Source organism: Patagioenas fasciata, chromosome 3 (assembly GCF_037038585.1).
Source record: "Patagioenas fasciata isolate bPatFas1 chromosome 3, bPatFas1.hap1, whole genome shotgun sequence".
NCBI lineage: Eukaryota > Metazoa > Chordata > Aves > Columbiformes > Columbidae > Patagioenas > Patagioenas fasciata.
In genome coordinates, this window is record NC_092522.1 from 123607424 (window position 1) to 123621757 (window position 14334).

At 48.3% G+C, this 14334-nt stretch overlaps 1 protein-coding gene across 21 annotated transcripts in view; it reads right to left on the bottom strand.

Annotated features, from left to right (window-relative positions):
• Nucleotides 1-14334, bottom strand: part of HMBOX1 (homeobox containing 1) — a 135660-nt gene that overhangs the window by 86430 nt on the left and 34896 nt on the right. Inside the window, exon 1 of one of the 21 annotated variants that reach the window (XM_071807153.1) lies at nt 1784-1802. The exons of the other annotated variants lie outside the window; for them this stretch is intronic. The gene's annotated coding sequence lies outside the window, so the exon portion shown is untranslated. Of the gene's footprint in view, nt 1-1783; nt 1803-14334 lie in introns of those variants that run through there. 21 annotated transcript variants of the gene reach the window in all.

The window sequence follows — 14334 nt, forward strand, 5'->3', positions numbered from 1 at the left end:
AAAACAAGCAGGTAGAGCAGCACAGGGATTATTTATTCTGCTCCATAACAAGATGTCTGTAATATTACCAACCAAGCCTTGTGGATAGTGTAAGTCTGGGCAGGAACAACCCCAGGTTCCAGTGTAAGCTGGGGAATGAGCTATTAGAGAGCAGTGTAGGGGAAAGGGAGCTGGGGGTCCTGGGGACAGCAGGGTGAGCATGAGCCAGCACTGGGCCCTTGTGGCCAGGAAGGCCAATGGGACCTGGGGTGGGTTAGAAGGGGGTGGTCAGTAGGTCAGAGAGGTTCTCCTGCCCCTCTGCTCTGCCCTGGGGAGACCACACCTGGAATCTTGTGTCCAGTTGTGGCCCCTCAGTTCCAGAAGGACAGGGAACTGCTGCAGAGAGTCCAGCGCAGCCACCAAGATGCTGAAGGGAGTGGAGCATCTCCCGTGTGAGGAAAGGCTGAGGGAGCTGGGGCTCTGGAGCTGGAGAAGAGGAACTGAGGGGGGACTCATTCCTGGGGATCAATATGGAAAGGGGCAGTGTCAGGAGGATGGAGCCAGGCTCTTCTCAGTGACAACCAATGATAGGACGAGGGGTAATGGGTTCAAACTGGAACACAGGAGGTTCCACTTAAATATGAGAAGGAACTTCTTCCCAGTGAGGGTGTCAGAGCCTGGCCCAGGCTGCCCAGGGAGGTTGTGGAGTCTCCTTCTCTGCAGACATTCAAACCCGCCTGGACACCTTCCTGTGGAACCTCAGCTGGGTGTTCCTGCTCCATGGGGGATTGCACTGGGTGAGCTTTCCAGGGCCCTTCAACCCCTGACATTCTGGGATTCTGCGATCTTGGCTCTTCTCGGTGGCTCTGAGTGGTCCGGTCACTAGAGCAGGATTCACAGCTGCCCAGGGCTTTGGGAACGACTGCACCTCTTCCAGACGGAGTCCACTACATCATCGTTTATGTGCCTTTTTTCTTTTATTTCTTTTGCGAAAACACTCAGGAACTCTCTGGGGAAATGGGCTGAACGAGGTTTCCCAGAAGCAGCACAACAGCTCCTGGCCAGCGGGTTTAAGCCTGTCCCCACCCGCATGTGGCAAAGCGAAGCGCCGGGTGTTTCGGAGAAGGGACTTGCTGACATCCGGCTGCTGCCATTTCCAAACCATTCCTCTGGCCCACATCTAAGCGTCGAGTTGCCTTCTTCCCCTCCAGGAAAGGAGGTGGCCAAGAGCAAGGTCACAGACAGGACCAGTGGGACAGGAGACTGTCACAGGTCACGGACTGTGACACCAACACACGATGGATGAAAGAGACAAACACAGAGGTCCCTCGTGGTTGGCCACCCCAAACCTTTTAAAGGCAGTTCTACACCCAAACGCTTCTCTGTTAAATCTCTCAACTGCATTTAAAACATTTTCCCCAAGGCAGTCACAAAAAAATATGAGATCATGCTGTTGACCTATTGCCAAATCTTGAGTTTAATACAGAGAGCTGTTTTGTTTTCCAAAGAGGAACAAATCAGACTTAAATATATACAAACTTTCTGAAGGTCAGAGAGGCTAATGATAGAGAACTGGATTCCTCAGAGGAAGCTTTGCTCCCAGGATGAGAAGTGTGGAAGAAGCAAAGAGCAAAACCCACAAAGACGAGATCACCTTCCATTGTTGTGAAGCGCAGTATTAGAACTGGAACACGAGGAGAGGAGAGAGGGCCCAAGAAAAGGCTGCAGTAACTCAGGTGAGAGATGACAAAGGCAGGACAATGATATTAGTGATACTAATTGAAGAGAAAAAAATGGTACCGACCTCAGATGTTAGAAATGAAGAGCCATTAGGATCTAGACCAAACATTGGATGTGAACAAAGGAAAGAGAAACTTCTCCAGGAAACTCCAGATCTGCAAGCACAGATGGAGGATGATGGCATTTAGGCAGAAAGAAACAGGAGAGAGCTCATGAGAAAATCAGCGGAATTCCCCATTTTCGCTACATTAAAGGCCGAGGTGGCAGTTCTACATGTGAATGTGATCACAAACTGTCACCGAGCCAAGCGGTGACGCAGGTGGGGGATCCTCGGGTCTGCCTTGGACTCGTGAAAGCAAGTGGAGTTATAGAGAAAGAGAAGCCAGCGATTCCTACGGCTGACGGCACAAGAACGGCTGCTATAGAAAAAGGTCACAAATAGTCTCGGAGTCCATGCTGTTCTAAAGTTGAGTGGCGTAGAAACACCTTCCCTGCCCCCCATATATGTAAAGGTTGCATTTTTTGGAATTTAAGGGCACATCAGATGGGAGAGGAGCAACCCCAAGCTACAATTTTAATATAAAAAAAATCAGCCCAAAACAACATAACTTCCATCACCACCAAATCAGGATTCTGGAACCACGACTCAATATCCCTCTTGCCCTGTGTCCTTTTAGCACGAACCCAAGCGCCAAAGCAGCCGATCCCAGCAGCACAGGCGGGTGTCACCACTATCTACAGCTGATAGGCAAGCAAGAGCTCACAAACCTTTGCCCTTTTCCCGTTATTAGTTAAATCAATTATCTGCTAACACAGGGAAAACACTACCAGCTCCCCTTCCTATTCCTGCCACAGACAATAAAACAAAATAAATCAGTATTAATATGGAAATTATGGACACAGTTGTAGAATCAGACGGAATGAACAATCCTGTCCCCAGCTTAAGTTGCTATAAAGGCAGCTTAAATTTACAATGGATGAGTCTTCATGGCAATCTGTTGTTCAGATATTAAAAATCTCATTTTCTCGGTGCCAAGGACAAGTGGAAGTGTGAAGCGCTGGAGTAGCAACTCTGCATTTGTCTCACTTGACATGAAATCATTCTCATTTTAGTTCAGATTTTTAATACATTCCTGGGATCCACTTCAGTTTTCTTCATTTCTCACTGTATGCAATTAGATATTTTGAAGTATAGTTCATCCTGCTCCAAAACACCCTGCAGAGGCAAGGAGCGCGTCACTCGGTAAAGATGAGCCTGATATCACTTATTTGGAAGAGAAATTCATTTTTTTCTTTTAATTCCTGAGTGGAAAATAATGCCACCGTTTTGTATTTCACCAATACCTTCCTTAAAAAAGGGCTTTACAAATAACAAATTCAAAGCTTTTGTCCTTTTGGAAGAGAAACTTCACCATTTTGTCAAAAGTAAAACATGAGAAAGAGGCACCAAGTTTTTGGCTTAAAGCCACATGGACAGTATCAGTGGGTGGACATGGTACCCGCCTGAGGACACAGACCCGCTACTACAACAGGACTATTACCAAACCACACACAGAATCACACACAGAATGGACTGGAATGGGAAAGCCCTCAGAGCTCATCCAGTCCAACCCTTGGTCCAACTCCAGTCCATTGACCAGATCATGGCACTAAGTGCCATGGCCAATCTCAGTTTACAAACCTCCAGGGCCGGTGAGTCCAGCACCTCCCTGGGCAGCCATTCCAATGCTGACCACTCTCTCTGCACAGAATTGCTTTCTCATCTCCAGCCTCAGTTTCCCCTGGCAGAGTTGAAGCCCATGCCCCCTTGTCCTATTGCTGACTGCCTGGGAGAAGAGCCCAATCCCCCCTGGCTAGAACTGCCCTTCAGGTCGTTCTAGAGAGTGCTGAGCTCACCTCTAAGCCTCCTCTTCTCCAGACTGAACAAGCCCAGCTTCCTCAGCCTCTCCCCATAGGGCTTGTGCTCAAGTCCCTTCCCCAGTCTTGTTGCTCTTCTCTGGACCCGCTCCAGCACTTCAATCTCTTTCCTGAGCTGAGGGGCCCAGAACTGAACACAATACTCCGGGTGTGGCCTCCCCAATGCAGAGCACAGGGGAAGGATCACTGCCCTTGTCCTGCTGACCACGCTGGTATTGATATAGGACAGGGTACCATTGACCTTCTTGGCCACCAGCTACAGAAACACAGAAGAACCAAATTTGAGCTTGCTGAGAAACCTGGTGCGTTGGGTGTTGAGGAAAACAAACAAATTCAGTCCTGAGAATGAAGTTCTCCCACTTCTGAACTCACAATAACAGCGGATTCCCTACCCTGTGTGTAATTACAAATCGATCTCCCCCTAGAAGTAACAAAAAATTTCAAATTTTAAGTCTTTCGCTTAACGTAGAGCTTAAGGTCTATAGGAACTGTCAGGTCTTCTGGCTGGATGTGTGTGCGCACGTGTCTACAAACGTGGGGTTTTACATTTCATCCGCTTCGCCTTCTCTACATGAGGCCAGCATGAAGTGGTCAATGCAGTGGTTAATCACTCTTCTCCATCACCAGTTTGTACTTGATTTCTACTCTGAATGTGTCTGGCTTCCCATTCCAGCCAGTAGTTCCTGTTAAGCCTCCCTCTGTCATCTTTAAATCCTTTATTCCTGGGAGATGTTCAGCAGGTTGTTGTTTACCCAGTGCTTTGAAAACTCCAGTTACTCTATTTGTATCGAAACTTCAAGATAAATTCATCTGGGTGCATGCACAAAAGTAGGACTAGCGTCCAAAATACTAATCTAGGACTCTCTAGCCCATTTTCCCAAAATAGATCTATTAGAAAAAAATAAAAATCCCCTCCTGCCATATGACTTGAGGATGTGTTACATTTGTGCCCTGGAAAGCAAGGTTAAGAACCTTTCCTGAGAGCTGCCACCTCCTGAGCACACGGCGCGGCTCGGCGACCTGGAGCATCCAGTTTCACGCTGTCTTTGTGCCGCAACGCAGAGACATGAGGCTGTTTCTTATGTCTCCAGGCTCCGAGTTATTTAAATATCACTAAAAGTAATTACTAGTTAGACCTGTACCTTGAGCAGAGCCTCAGGAAGGTGAAGAACAAGATCTCGTCAAGAATTGTGGCTGAACAAGCCAAATAGTCACTGAATTTGCTGCAGCTTGTGGGTTACCTTGAACTGATGATTGCAAGGAGTGTGTTGGCTCAGCTGCAAGGTAGCAAGAATTGACGTGGCAGAGAGACCTTACATTAAGGGACAGGTTGTGACCTTCTAATGAGAGATTCAAAGAACATCTGAGGTTGGAAGGGACCTCTGGAGGTTGTTTTGTCCAACCTCCGGCCACCCAGAGAGGATCCACTTAAATTTAAGAAGAAACTTGTTGGGGGTGAGGGTGGCAGAGCCTGGCCCAGGCTGCCCAGGGAGGTTGTGGAGTCTCCTTCTCTGCAGACATTCAAACCCGCCTGGACACCTTCCTGTGGAACCTCAGCTGGGTGTTCCTGCTCCATGGGGGGATTGCACTGGATGAGCTTTCCAGGTCCCTTCCAACCCCTGACATTCTGGGATTCTGCGGTTGAACCAGACCATGTCCACAGGGCTTGTATCTCCAACCTTGAAGGCTCCACCACTTCTCTGGGCAACCTGTGCCAGCAACTCAAAGGAGACCAAAGGGAGAAAGGGAGTACTTAGCACAAACACAAAAATTCTTGAAGAAACAGCTCAGAAGTTGCCTTCAACCAAAGCTGTTTCCAGCCTTACCGTGACTGTGTTGGTTTATCAAACCCTTTGCAGTACCACCCAGGATGAAGCCACATTTTGGGATTATGGTGAGGGAACACAGTAGCATCTTGCTAAGCTCACAGCAAAAACTTCTGATGGGATCCTCTTCCTCCTCAGAACTCTTTAACTGAGGGGAAACCACCAAAACAAGCCTTTTCCCCTTTAGAAAACACTTGCCTCAATCTTAGAATAAAGTCACAGCTGGTCCACTTGAAAAACCAAGCAAGTAAATCCTTGTTTCTACAACACGCCCTGCGGTAGATCTCTATAGAACAATTAGTGAAGGGCTGTGGTCAGCAGCGTTTCTCTCTCCTTTTCCCTCTCCAACCCCACACAAAAGACATCTCCTTAGCCAAATTTAGTGGAATTGCCTTGAGCGCAAGCTGGAGACCAGGCTCCACTTTGAAGCAAAGCAGTGGCTGATCCACTGCACAAAAACACTGAGGTCAGAAAATCTCCAAGTCTCCTAAACTCACCCCAGGCAGAGACGTTCACCTGTATTTCACTGGAAAGGACAGAATTACAGAACCCCAGGCTGGTTGGGCTGAAGGGACCTCTGGAGATCCCCCAGTCCAACCCAGCTGCTCACACAGGGTCACCAGAGCAGATCACACAGGTGGGTCCAGGCGGGTTTGAATGTCTCAGAGAAGGAGACTCCACATCCGCTCTGGGCAGCCTGGGCCACCCCAAGTTACTCCACAAGTCCCAGAGATACATAAAAGGCAATGCGGTCCCAGTAAAAGGACATCATTTAGTTTTGCTTCGCCCTTAACGGCAGCTGGAAAATGAGATGCTGTTGAGATATACCCGCAGACATGTTCCAGCAGAGAACCCCGTGTTTTATTTTCATTATTGCTTACAAATGAGCTTCAGGCCTTGACGCACCAAGCACCTACACTGTTGTATCTCCTGAATTTTAGTGTATTGTCCCCTCCAATCACGTCTAAAAACTTGCCTGGAACCAAAGGCCAGACGTGAATTAGCTTTTCTGGTTCAAATTACAAGTGAATCTTGACAGCAAAGTGAATCTCGACAGCAGACGACTGACAGCTAGGGACACAAACTCACAGCTAATAGCAAAAGCTAACGGCTGCTACAAAGACCACTTAGTGATCAAATAGGTTATCTTAATCCACTTAGATCAGTCTGAGCACTGGAAGGGATAAGGAAGAGCGAGAGGGTCACTCGCACGTGAGACAGAATTTAAGGAGATGGTGTCTCAATTGAGTGGTTTGGTTCAAAATGTTTGATGCTGCAGGAGAGCAGAAGCCGTCACAAAATTCCAACTGCATGTCGCAAGAGAACAGGCAAGAGCCGAGAGCTGAAGGAACAGGTCCATGCCAGCTAATTCCTACAGAGCCACAATGGGCAAGACATTACCTAAAGGAGAATGAAGACTTAAAACACTTAAATGCCAAGAGCAGGGATCATAGCTTGAACTCTGGATATGCAAACCATACAGCATATACGTTTATCTGGACAAAACTGCAGGTGGGAGATCGCCAAGTCCTGGAGTCCAGGTCTGGGCCAAACATACAATAAATGTGAGGCTCATTCAAAAAATACCCCAATTAACACTAATTACCTTTTCTGCTAGGAATACAGTGACACAGTAGTGCTGGATATGCCAACTGAAATGAGATTCTGTATTGCCAAGTGTAATGTCTGCATACTACGGGTATTAATCCACTGCTGAATGTTGTTAGACGGGAGCATCTCTGCTTGCAGAGTGTATCCAGGCAGGGTCAGCGCAGCCCATACCCAGAACCACAGAGTGTCCTGAGTTGGAAGGGACCTACCAGGATCATTGAGTCCAACTCCTATCCCTGCACAGGACACCCCACAGCTTACCCTGTGTGCCTGAGAACGTTGTCCAGTCCCTTCTTGAGCACTGTCAGGTCGGGGCTGTGACACCTCCCTGGGAGCCTGTTCAGTGTCCAGCACCTCTGGGTGAAGAACCTTTGCCTCATGTCCCACTGACCCTCCCTGTGTGGTTATATCTGTAATAATGCTGCAGTTGAACTCACCATCTGGAACTGCCCACATGAATTTCTACGCAGTGCTCTGGGGAAGAACTTCACCTCCTGATGTTCTCCAAGCTTACCATCTCTTGAGTCTAGTCTGCACTGAGGATCAGTTTTGGCACAGAGAATAAATTACCCTGACTGAACGCAATGTGGATGCAACGCGATGCAGATCAAGCACACTGGGCCCAACAGTGCACACTAGGAACAAGAAAGAAACTATTGCTCTCATGGCTTCAAGGTCCCAGTGGGGAGATCACTCAGAATCACAGAATCCCAGGCTGGTTGGGTTGAAGGGACCTCTGGAGATCCCCCAGTCCAACCCAGCTGCTCACGCAGGGTCACCAGAGCAGATCACACAGGTGGGTCCAGGCGGGTTTGAATGTCTCAGAGAAGGAGACTCCACACCCGCTCTGGGCAGCCTGGGCCAGGCTCTGGCACCTCCCAGCAAAGAAGTTTCTGCTCATGTTCACATGGAGCCTCCTGGGTTTCAGTCTGTGTGCACTGACTCTCATAGAATCATAAAACAGCCTGGGTTGAAGGGACCTTCCCAGCTCCCCCAGTGGCACCCCTGCCATGAGCAGGGACATCTCCACCAGCTCAGGTTGCTCAGAGCCCCGTCCAGCCTGGCCTTGCGTGAGAACAACCTGACAGGGTTGCCCTGCGCACCACACATGGCAAGAGGAACCCAGCAGTACCTTCAGAACATCCATCTCATACACAAAGCTTTGATAACCTAACCTCAGCACGCTATAACAGGCCATACAAAGACCAGAAAACCTAGATAATGTACTTAAAATAAGCACAGTCTAGTAAAGACAGGCCTTTCTCTTTGCTGTCAGTTCTGCTTAGAACTGCAGCCTTCCCAAGAGCTTACACATGTCCACCATGACAACTAATGCTCAGTCACCATGCAGCCCATGGCCAGTGACCGGCACGTTTAAAAGTACAAAAACAGACAACACACCTCAAAAAACCAGACTGTTCATGTGACTGGACCTTTGTGACTCTCCAGGGGGCTCCTACACACCTTAGCAGACACCACCAAACTCAGTGAAGTTCAGAAGTCGTACCTGCCACCAGGTCACTTGACAGAGGGAGATTAATTGTGAGACAGCGATACCGCAAACCCTTGGCAGGCACAGAAAATCACTGCTACACAGTCCTCTGCGAATACAAAGGTGCCCAATGCAAGATGCCCAAATGCAAGACGCATATTTGGCTGAAGAAGCTACGCCCAGCTGCTGAACAGAAACCAGAAATGGATTTGTCATCACTGGTACCAGGAACAAGCACAGAAGAGAAATAACCAATGCCTTACGATCCTTTAGTTCTGCATTGCTCTATAGTATAAAAAAGCATTAAGAAGAATGTGATATCATTTGGCAATAGCAAAGACACTGCATAAAAATTAAGAGAAGTATCATCTTTTTAAAAATAGGTTTTGGATTTAAGATCATCATCCCCTTTTCCCAAACAGTAATCTGATAACATGCTACACAAACAATAAACTAGGAACTTTACAAAACATTAAATGGTGTTCTGAAAGCATTAAATGGTATTCTGAAAAGCTCCACGAGCTCTCAGTGACTTGTAATAAAATACATTCCCCATCCCCAAACAAGTTTGCATAACGTTGTGCCATAAAAGGGGACTATAAGCACAGCAGTCTCGCCAGTGTCCGTCCTGTGCCTTCGGGTGTCACAGAGTCACAGGCTGGCTGGGTTGAAGGGACCTCTGGAGATCCCCCAGTCCAACCCAGCTGCCAAGATATTTCTAGGAAAGACTTTCACCTTTTGTTTTGCATCTTTGAATCATAGAACAGATCAGGTTGGAAGGGACCTCTGGAGGTCTCTAAGCCAACGTCCTGCTCAGAGCAGAGATAACTGCAGAGGGAGATGAGGCTGTTCAGGGCTTTGTCCTGTTGAGGTTTGACCATCATGGGGGTGCAGGATCTGCCACCTGTCTGGACTCCTGTTCCAGTCATTTGTTTTCCTCCTGTATCGCCAGTCACAGGAGATTACGTCAGCAACCTTGCTGATGTCAAGGTGACCAACGTCAACTGCCAAACCAGTGACTTTTTCCAGGAGACAATCAGATCGATCAGTTTGCCCACGTTACCTCTGTGGTGTCCCCCATCACCTTCTTGCCCTTCATGGCCATGGGAATGGCTTCCAGGAAGATTCATAGAATCCCAGCCTGGTTGGGTTGTGGTTGAAGGGACCTCTGGAGATTATCCAGTCCAACCCAGCTGCTCACGCAGGGTCACCAGAGCAGATCACACAGGTGGGTCCAGGCGGGTTTGAATGTCTCAGGGAAGGAGACTCCACACCCGCTCTGGGCAGCCTGGGCCAGGCTCTGGCACCTCCCACCAAAGAAGTTTCTGCTCATGTTCACATGGGGCCTCCTGTGTTTCAGTCTGTGTCCGCTGCCCCTCACCCTGGCGTTGGGCAGCACTGAACAGAGTCTGGTCCATCCTCTGACACCCACCCTTGGTTTGATGGACAGTCGCAGGGCACCCAGGGCACCCATCTGCTGTTCCCTTCAGAATGCCACAAGTTATCAGAGATCCCACACATCCACCGGTGACGCTGGAACGGGGCTGGGATCCGGCAGACGTGTCCTCACCGCAGCGGCAGATCACACACATCTCCCCGGCCCCTCCATCCCACACCCTTGTCAACCAGTTGTGATTAAAATATTGATCTGTGGCTTGACCCTCTTCTTCTGTTTTCCCCTCTCCTTCCTCTTCGATGACCAAATTCCCATCGGATCCACCTCTGAATGTGTTATCCATGTCAAGCAAACAGCCCAACCCAAGTTTTCTGTTCCACATGCTTTCCAGAAAGCAGAGGTAGCTGGTTCAGCAGATGCAAGTGAAACAGGACAATCTTTTTTGCCCAAGACAAAGCCATACTCTGGCAGAGTTATTCTTGAGACACTCCATGCTATTCCTACCCTCTGACTGGTTTAGAAGAAGCAGAGATAACTTGGGTCAGCACACTCGCCACAATGAAAAAGTTCTGGTTGTACCAAGGTTATGAAAAGACAATTTTTAAAAGGGGCATTTAGCAATATGCTTTCATAATTTCAGGCTTTGAGGCAATTCATTATTTGGAACGGCACGCTTGAAAAAGAACAATATCTGTCCATGAAAAGGTCATGTCTTTGTTTGTCTGAGGTGTTTTTCGTGTGGTTGTCGATTGCCTGAATAGCATATGAAGGAGGGTAAGAGATCAGAAAACTAGATTGGTTTTACTGCTATTGGTATGGAAATCTATATGCTCCCTTATTCTGTCCAAATAAATAAATTATAGAATGAAATACTGCTAAGCACCGATTAGAGAAACATCACCGGGATGCCCAAGCACGACGTCCTCCCGGCCCGCACGGTGACGTCCCCGCTGTCCCTTCAGCCCAGACAGCACGCCCCGAAATGGGATCGCTCGCCGGTTAAATATTACTCTTGCAAAGGACTCCTCCTGCTTAACATATTAACAGGGATTTATAGGAGCGACTGTCTGGAACACTGCTTAACAATGCTAATAGCGGAGTTCCAAGAAATCAGTAGTTTGGCAATTACGAAGCCAGCAATACATGCTGCAATACGTGCCCATGCTTGCTAAACCTGTCATCCGAGTTTTATTCTCCTTTTTCCCCGTCCCCCCCACCCCATAATAAGTGGTTTAAATTTAGTAGGAATGAGTCACCCGGTGCAGGTTTGCACTTGGAATCCATGTTGGCTGACATCGAACAGGGACACCGGAGGGATGCAGAAGAAAAGCAGCGTCTTCCATAATTTTGTCGCAACTTAAGTATCTCTATAACTTGGCAATTTCCTCCTGCAATAAGCAGCAGACACAGGGCAGACACATCCCCTACCTGTATTCTGGTGCTACTTTTGTTCTAAGCTGGGTTCAGGCCAAAAAAGAGCCATTCCCATGCTCTCAAGACATAGTCCATAGTCAGGATCCAAGTGTAGGAGCCTCCTCTGCTGCTCTCAACCTCACCAGGCTGAGCGGCACCTTTGCCTTGTCCAAGCCAGGCTTGGGGGGAAGGACTATGCACCTGTTTATTAACTTTGTTTAAACAATAAATCCCCAAATCCCCCGTATTTTGCAGCTTCAATTATTATTGTCTCCGGAAATTCAGGCCAAACATGAAGAAGAAATTGTTTGTGCTGAGGGTGGTGAGAGCCTGGCCCAGGTTGGGCAGAGAGGTGGTGGCTGAACCATCCCTGGAGACATCCCAGGCCAGGCTGGACGGGGCTCTGAGCAACCTGAGCTGGTGAAGATGTCCCTGTCATGGCAGGGGGGGAACTGGGGGTGCTTTGAAGGTCCCTTAAACCCAAACCATCCTGTGATTCTACGATATTTGCTGCAGACATGGAGGAATTAAGCCAAGCTTAGGCAAGCTGCATTGTCCAGCCAGCAGCACACCGGGAGGACAGTGCTGTTAAGGCTCTGGGCTCTACCTACCGCTGAAAATAGAGCTGTATCAGTGCAGGAAACCTCAAGCAGGTGGTTTTTGACGCACAGAAGGTAACTGGGAAGCAGGGAGGCAGAAGAGCAGGTGACAAAGGAAGCTTTGGGACAGCACTGTAGGATTATTACGGCAAAACTTTGCTAAATATATCCGCAATGCAAAGTAGGTGGGTCAGAACATACCTCCAAGAGAAATCCGTATTTGGAAGCATAGCCCAAGTGGCAAGCTATACGTTCGAAGTAGGTATAAGCACAAGCATCAGGGCTTTAAGCAAGAACACTTGAAGGATTCGGAGTTTCCCTTCCCCCCCGTCAGACATATATATTGAGACAACGGCACAAAGCAAGGCTGCAATGTAAAACACTCTTTAGGAAGCAGGCCAGAAAAATAAACGCATGCACCCAGAGGTGAACTGAGCTCCAGCCGCAAATGGAATTATTTAGGAAGCGAATGGAGACGCCGAGCTCCCCACCTCCATCCTCGCACAAAAACCTGCTGAACGGCAAATGGTGGGAGGGTTCTTTCCTGAGAAAACAGTCCTCTCGGAGCTACAGAAAATACAACACTAATGCCCACGTTAAGAATCCACTAAGATGAGGACAAAAAGTAGAATACGGGTAAGTTTTATGATGGAGAATTCTGCAAAACCTATGGATTCTGTTGGGCTGTGACAGAGTTCTGCCGAATTCTGTTTGGAGAGGAAAACCAGCTTCAGCTGTATGGGAAGTGTTGATGAAAGCCAAAAATTGCAGAACATTTGGAAATGCATAATTTAGTAGAGGACATCCAGTACAGATTCATAAAAAGAAGGTCATGCCTGACAAATCTGCTGAAATCCTTTTTATTATACGACCAAATCGTTAGGTTAGACAAGAGTGAAGCAGTGGACATAAGTTATCAAGATCTCAGGAAAGCATTTGATTTTGTACCACTCAGACTGATTTACAAAGTCATAAAACATCGCGCAGGGCAAAGGGACTGAAATGGATTAATGAACGTTTTAGGGACAGGAACAAAAGCAGGGCAGCGAATGGAAGGAGGCCGAAACACAGCGGTGCAAAGGTTGCGCTGCTGCTAACAGCATAAAAACAGGTTCCGAGGACGGGAAACTTCAGCTCAGCTATTTTAGAGGCAAAAACACCCAAGTTTGGCGACAGAACTGCACAAGAGTATTGCTAGTGAGCAGTAAATTAGCAAGAAATGAGGCGCAGAAAGATGGATGAGCCAAGCATTTATTAGAAGGGGGTGGTCAGTAGGTCAGAGAGGTTCTCCTGCCCCTCTGCTCTGCCCTGGGGAGACCACACCTGGAATCTTGTGTCCAGTTGTGGCCCCTCAGTTCCAGAAGGACAGGGAACTGCTGGAGAGAGTCCAGCGCAGCCACCAAGATGCTGAAGGGAGTGGAGCATCTCCCGTGTGAGGAAAGGCTGAGGGAGCTGGGGCTCTGGAGCTGGAGAAGAGGAGACTGAGGGGGGACTCATTCCTGGGGATCAATATGGAAAGGGGCAGTGTCAGGAGGATGGAACCAGGCTCTTCTGGGTGACACCCAGTGACAGGACAAGGGGCAATGGGTTCAAACTGGAACACAGGAGGTTCCACTTAAACTTGAGAAGAAACTTGTTCTGGGTGAGGGTGTCAGAGCCTGGCCCAGGCTGCCCAGGGAGGTTGTGGAGTCTCCTTCTCTGCAGACATTCAAACCCGCCTGGACACCTTCCTGTGGAACCTCAGCTGGGTGTTCCTGCTCCATGGGGGGATTGCACTGGATGAGCTTTCCAGGTCCCTTCCAGTCCCTGACATTCTGGGATTCTGTGACTCTGTGTGCTGCACCAAGCTGGGGGATTCTGTGGAACTAGAGCTGACGTGCGAAAGGACCTTCTGGCTTGGAAGCAGCATTCATTTCAAAGAGGTTTCGATAATTTTATGGTCATTAATAAAATCTGCAGCTATGCATGTTGTGGTAATGATATGGGTAATGAAATCTGAAGCTTCTGGGAATTAAGCTGATAGCCTGAAAGGGTCAAAAAGAAAACTCCGCTTGCACTTCATCAGAGGAATAGCTTTGCAAGCTGGAGCGGTGCATTAATTGGCCGGTACTGACCACAGCTTGACACACAAAGCTCCATCAAATGGACCTCGAGATTGAGTCGGCAAAACTACCAAGATTTCATGTAGGACACAGCACCAGCAACAGTCTGTTTGGACCTGCAGGAAACCAGTTTGGTTTGGTTGGCTCCTCTTAGACTACGCTGTGCGGACAGAAGTATTTCCACTTGTTCTGAGACTTTCAACAGGCTGTTGGTGATTTATCTTCTCCTGAAAACTGCCCATTATTCTCCTCGCTCGTG